Here is a 6,442-nt window from a genome sequence, read left to right as displayed (position 1 = left end):
TTTTCTATATCATATTCCCACAGTTTAGTTTTCATTTTCAAATATTATTTATTCAGTTACAAAATTTTCTCTTCATCTTGTATTTATTAATGTGGTTAATTTTATATAACTATTTATAGAAAAGATTTGAGTTGTTCTACAACAAAAAATAAGCACAGAAGAGAACTGTTAAATTAGAGAAAGGAAATTCAAATCATGAATAAGATAATGGAAAGAAATAAAAGAACTATGATTTAATTAGAATGAAATCATCATTTTCTTGAATGACTGTATACCTAACTATTTTTATTCAATTATTCCCCCTTAGAGGATTAAGTCATTTCATGCAAAAATACTCCTCCAGAAATAGTGGGTCACAAACACATAGTCCAAAGTCCAAGACAAGTGCCTGCCCTGTGACCTATCTGGAAAACTATTTGCTGTGAACTTTACATGGTTAAAATATAAATTATGTAATGGCTAGGTAGAGAGCCAGATGAAAGAAAGAGCAATTAGAGAGAATGTTTTATAAATTATATAAATGTCTATCCAATGTATTGTGTACTTGAAACTGATAAAATTAAATTTAAAAAATAGAACAATTAAAACTTCCAAACATAAGTAGCGTGCTTTATTAATATATATTTTTAAACTGTACTCTTCATCTAAAACTATCCTTCCTCATTATTTCTTCCTTCCTTCTCAATGTCATCTTCCAAACATAACCTTATCTGTGTACCCTCCTTGCAGTCCTAATGTAATGTAATGGCCCCACCAATTGGATGGTGACAGCTCCATGATAGTGTCCATTACATGACACACTCCCCTTGCTCAAGATAGCTAACAGATCATTTTCATTCTTGAGGGAAGGAGTGTATTGTTACAGCATTAAGCCCACCCTCTCTGCCGGCATGTAGATGTAGGGGGCCACCAGACCTGAGTTTCTATTAACCTGTCTAGCACTTGTTGCTTCAACTCCAAAAAGGAATTGAAAACCTCTTAGAAGAAATAATGACTAAAAACTTCCCTAACTTGGTGAAGGAAATAGATGTACAAGTTCAGGAAGTGCAGAGAGTCCCAAAGAAGATGAACCCAAAGAAGCCCACACCACGACATAGCATAATTAAAATGTCAAAGGTCAAAGACAAAAAACAATCTTAAAAGAAGCAAGAGAGAGGCTCTTACAAAGAAGCTCCCATTAGACTGTCAGCTGATTTCTCAACAGAAACTTTACAGGCCAGAAGGGATTGGCAAGGAATATTCAAAGTGATGAAAAGCAAGGATCTACAACCAGATTACTTTACCCAGCAAAGCTATCATTTAGAATAGTAGGACAGATAAGTAACTTCCCAGACAAGAAAAAGTTAAAGGAGTTTATCAACACCAAACTAGTATTACAAGAAATGTTAGAGGGACGTCTTTAAGGAGAAGAAGAAAAAAATATGTTAAAAATATGAAAAATAAAATAACAATAACTACATATCTATCAACAACTACTTTAAATGTAAATAGATCAAGTGTTCCAATCAACAGACAGGGTGAGTGAATGAATAAAAAAACAAGACCTTTACATATGCTGCCTACAAGAAACTCATTTCAGATTGGAAGACACACAGAAAGTAAAGAAATAGAAAAGTATATTTTATCAAAATGGATATTTTAAAAAGCTAGATAAGCAATGCTTATATCAAATAAAATAGACTTTAAAACAAAAGGTATAATAAGAGACAAAGAAGGCCCCAGTAATCAAACTTCTGGGTATTTATCTGAACAAACCCAAAACATATGAATCTATATGTTCATTGCAGTATTATTTAAAATAGTGCCTATTATTAGGTAAATGGATAAGAAGAGGTGGTACATGTATACAATGGAATATTTTTCAGCCATAAAAAGAATGAAATCTTGTCATTTGCAACAACATAGAGCACCTAGAGGGTATTATGCTAAATTGAGTGTCACACAGGGAAAGACAAACACCATATAATTTAATTTATATGTGAAATAAATAAACAAAACAAATAAACAAAACAAAAACAAACTCATAGATACAGAGAATATATTTATGGTTGCCATATTGGAGGGCCATTGGGAGGCTGGATGAAAAAGGAAAAAGGATTAAGAAGTACAAATTGGTAGTTACAAAATAGTCATAGAAATGTAAAGTACAGCATAAGAAATATAGTCAATAATACTGTAATAACTATGTATGGTGTCAGATGGGTACTAGATTTATTGGAGTGATCACTTCACTTTATAAAATATATAAATGTCTAATCATCTTGTTGTACACTTGCAACAAATATAACATTGTATGCCAACTGTAATTAATTTTTTTAATTATAAAAAAGTTAGTGCTTTTTGAGTGTTTCTTATTCACTGAATGACTGTTTTTTCTCTATGTCATTTATCATTTAAAAATACTTGTAATTAGTTCCTAGTGTTCTCACCATTTATATTGAATATGTTCCATTTTTGACCTATAAAACATTTTGGAAACACATAAAATGCATCTTGATTAAAATTTTATTCTATGTCATAAATATTTTAAGTTAGTCATATTTTATCACATAAACTATCTCTTTTTACTATTTTATTTTCTCACATCTGTGTGTTCAGAACTTTAAAATTATGAAGAAAAGTTTATTCTCTATCAATTTTGAAAATAGCACTAATTTCTGCCAGCTACATTAATCCATCCTATAGATACATTATAAAAAGATCAGTAAATTTAAGTCTAATAAATTATTTTGCGAAGCTGGTCTAGAAAAGTAATTATGTGAGTAAATAAATGAGTGGAGTGGTCCCCATCCTTTGGTAGTTGAGAATCACTTGGAGCTCTGCCAGTCAGATTCCTGAGCTTCATATAACAGGTTCTAATTCTGTTGGTCTAAAATGGGCACAGAACTACTTTGTGGATATGAATAATGGGGAAGGCAAGCCACTAACACAAGTGATCAGATAGCCACTTATTGGAAGCACTGACATAAATTTGAAGACTTTTCACTTGTATAGGATCAAGAGAAATTCATAGTCTTCTTAAGTAGAACAAAGCAACACTGGAAAATTTAATTGATTCTCAATAATCTATCATCATGCTTATTAATTTAACCAGTGAATGCTTCTGAGGTATCACCTGTGTGCCGGGGGATGTTCTTCATTCTATGGGTACAGACACTGACCTTTCTCCCATGGAACTAGCAGGAAGTTTGGAAAATGTTAGAGTGCACATGGTCATCAAGTAGAAGTGGTGTAGAGGAGGATGGGCATAGTACATTGTCCTGTATCAGCATATTATCTAGAAAAATTGGACAGAAATTCTAAGATAAAGACAGGAAAGGACTTTAAACATTTTTTTTTATTTCTGCAGGTGCAAAAAAAGTTGCAACTCAGTAAGATTAGTTGACTTCCAGATTCCTACAGGAGTTATATTTTAACTCACAAGATACCCCTTTGCTAGTACATCTCTGAGTTGCTTATATCTGATAGTGGGATTTCTGTCCTCTACCTAGAGGATGGACACTTCCCCATCAACATTTTTAGTGCACTTACAACTTCCTTGTTTCTGAGACTGCAGGCAAGAGGGTTCAGGAGAAGAGTGAGGACAGTTCCAAAGAGAGAGACCCTGATTTAACTTTGGAGTCTCAGCAGAGCCAGGTCTCATGTATATGCACATGAATGGACCAAAATAGAGACCCGCCACACAGGTGAGAGGAGCAGGTGGCCGGAGCCTTGTTCCTGCCTTCTGGAGAGTTCATCCGGAGTACAGCAAGGAAGATGAAAACATAGGAGGACAAGATGAGAGATAAGGGCAGCAGTAAAACAAGGATGCTTGTCACCACCACTGCCTTCTCGTAGGCTGAGATGTCCTCACTGACAATCCTAAGGACAGCCATGACTTCGCAAAAGAAGTGAGGGATCTCTCTGGAGCTGCAGATGTGAAAATGCAAGGTGAAAGCAGTATGGCCCAAGGAAGTTAGTGCCCAAGACATGGCAATCATCTTCAAACAAACCCTAGGACTGATGATGACTGAGTACTGGAGGGGATTACAGATAGCCACATAGCGATCAAAGCACATGACAGTTATAAGGATGCATTCTGCAATGCCCACAGTCAGGGAGAAAAATACTTGAGTCCCACAAGCCAGGAATGAGATGCCTTGCTGACCAGAGAAGAAGTTGGCCGCCATCTTGGGGACAATGCTAGAGGTCAAAGTCAAATCCATTAAGGAAGGACAGCTGACTAAGCAGGAAGTACATGGGGGTATGGAGCTGGGAATCCAACAAAATGAGGAGGATCAGCAGAGCGTTGCCAGTAAAGGCGGCCATGTAGATCAGGAGAATGATGAAAACCATGGCTGTGATGTTTCTAAATTATGGAAAGAAGGCCAGGAGGGTAAAATCTGTGAGTTTTGTGTCATTCCTTCTCCACACGACTGTGGTGACAACAGACAGAGAAGAGATTTGTAAAAATTGTCATAGTAGTAAAGTAGTTTCTTATTAAAGTTTGTAAAAAAAAAAAAAAACAAAATTATAACAATGGCAAACATAAAAATATTCAATTATATCACTTGTCTTGTTGGTAATAGCCAATCATATACTGCTAGTGGGAATGTAAATTGGTACAGCCACAATGAAAAACGGTAGGGAGGTTTCTCAAAAAATTAAGAATAAAATTTACCATATGACTAAGTATTCCCTTTTCTGTGCATCTACCAAAAAAATTGAAAAACATTTATCTGTAAAGATATATGTACCCAATGTTCATTGTAGTATTATTCATGGTGGCCAAGACATGAAAACAATTGAAGTGCCCTTCAATAGATAATTGGATAAAGAAGATATGGTACATATATACAATGGAATATTACTGAACCATAAGAAAAGATAAAATATTGTTATTTGTGACAACATGTATGGCTCTTAGGATGATCATGCTAAGTGAAATAAGTCAGACAGAAAACTCCGAGAATAATGTAATTTAATTCATATGCGTTATATAAAACTGAAAGCAAAAAATGAAGAAGACAAACAAACACTCATAGACATAGATGACAGTTTAGTGGTTACCAGAGGAAAAGGAAAATGGAAAGAGTTAGATAATGGTAAAGAAGGTCAAATAAATGGTAACAGAAGGAGATTTGACTTTGGGTGATGAACACACAATGGAATATATAGATGATATATTATTAGATTGTACACTTGAAACCTATATAATTTTATTAATCAATATCTCCCCAATAAATTTGATTTAAAAGGATTTTAAAAATTTATCCATGATCACTTGAATCAGTTCTTAATATTTTTTATATTATTTGTCCATGCTCTAGTGTATGTAGGAAACCAGTTGTACATATTATAATGCATTCCAGTAACTTTACAGTATGAAAGACATTTGCATATATTAACACTGAATTTATACATATTTCCAAGTCAGATATTATAGACTTCATTCTGGCCATGGGAAAACATTGCTAATATAACCTATACAAAGATTTTTCTAATTTTAAAATGTTCCTAATTTATGGGATCTAGTCAAGATGGCAGAGTAGGTAAACACTGTGTTTGCCTCCTCCCATTACTGTATTAAAACTACAAATAAATTATAAAACAACCAACCTGGAGAACCATTTGAAGACTAGCCGAAGAGAAATCCTGTAATTAAGGATGTAAAGAGGAGGCCACATAGAGACTTGTAGGAGAAAGGGAGATGCAAAACAAGCTGGCTCCACAACCACATGTGGTGGTTGAGAATTGGGAGGGATATCTCAGCTGTGGAGATCGCCCAACAAGGTGAAGGGCTACAGCCCAACACCGAGGCTCCTTAGCCAAGAATTTTAGTGCCAGGAAAAGGAGCTCCCACAATATCTGGCTGTGAAAATCAGCAGCAATTTTGAATGTCCAGGTAAGAGGAAAGACAACTGGAAACCCAGACATTCCCTTAAAGTGCCTGCATACAGACCCGCTCACTTCCAGGCACTCACCCTGGGCTCCAGCAAAGGGACAGCAGCTAGGGAGGTGCCAGAGACATACAGGGAAAGACTAAGTTGTGTCACTTCAGGGACAACTCCCATTGTCTTTTTGTTGAGTCTGTCCTGCGCAGCCTTCAGGTGAAGCACCATCTTGCCTGCATTGAGCCCTCCATCCATATGACCAAATGTGACTCTGCCTAGTGAACTCAACTGGTTCCACCCTGATGACTCCCTAAGACCCCACCCCACCCAACTCCAACATTGCTGGAGGCATGTTTGTGGATAGGCAATACCTGGAGCTCTCAGAAGGAGGATCCTTCAGAAGCAATCAACAGGCCTTGGCTCAGACACCACTGGAGTCACTTTCAGTGGCAGGCAAGTGTGACTGACCTTGGTTTGCATGACAGCCTCTCTCAGAGGTCCCAGAAACAACATACCTGAAGCCTGTCATTAGACACAACAGAGCACCACTTGATTAACTATGCAAGTGG

General features: G+C 36.1%; 1 pseudogene; it reads right to left on the bottom strand.

The window, feature by feature from the left end:
* Nucleotides 1-3,483: 3,483 nt before the first annotated feature.
* Nucleotides 3,484-4,335, bottom strand: LOC120616684 (olfactory receptor 2M5-like; annotated as a pseudogene).
* Between the last annotated feature and the right edge of the window lie 2,107 nt (nucleotides 4,336-6,442).

The sequence above is a fragment of the Pteropus medius genome, unplaced genomic scaffold, assembly GCF_902729225.1.
Source record: "Pteropus medius unplaced genomic scaffold, Ma_sr-lr_union100, whole genome shotgun sequence".
NCBI classification, from domain to species: Eukaryota; Metazoa; Chordata; class Mammalia; order Chiroptera; family Pteropodidae; genus Pteropus; species Pteropus medius.
Note: the sequence above shows the minus strand (reverse complement) of the source record. Positions and strands in the feature narration are given on the sequence as shown.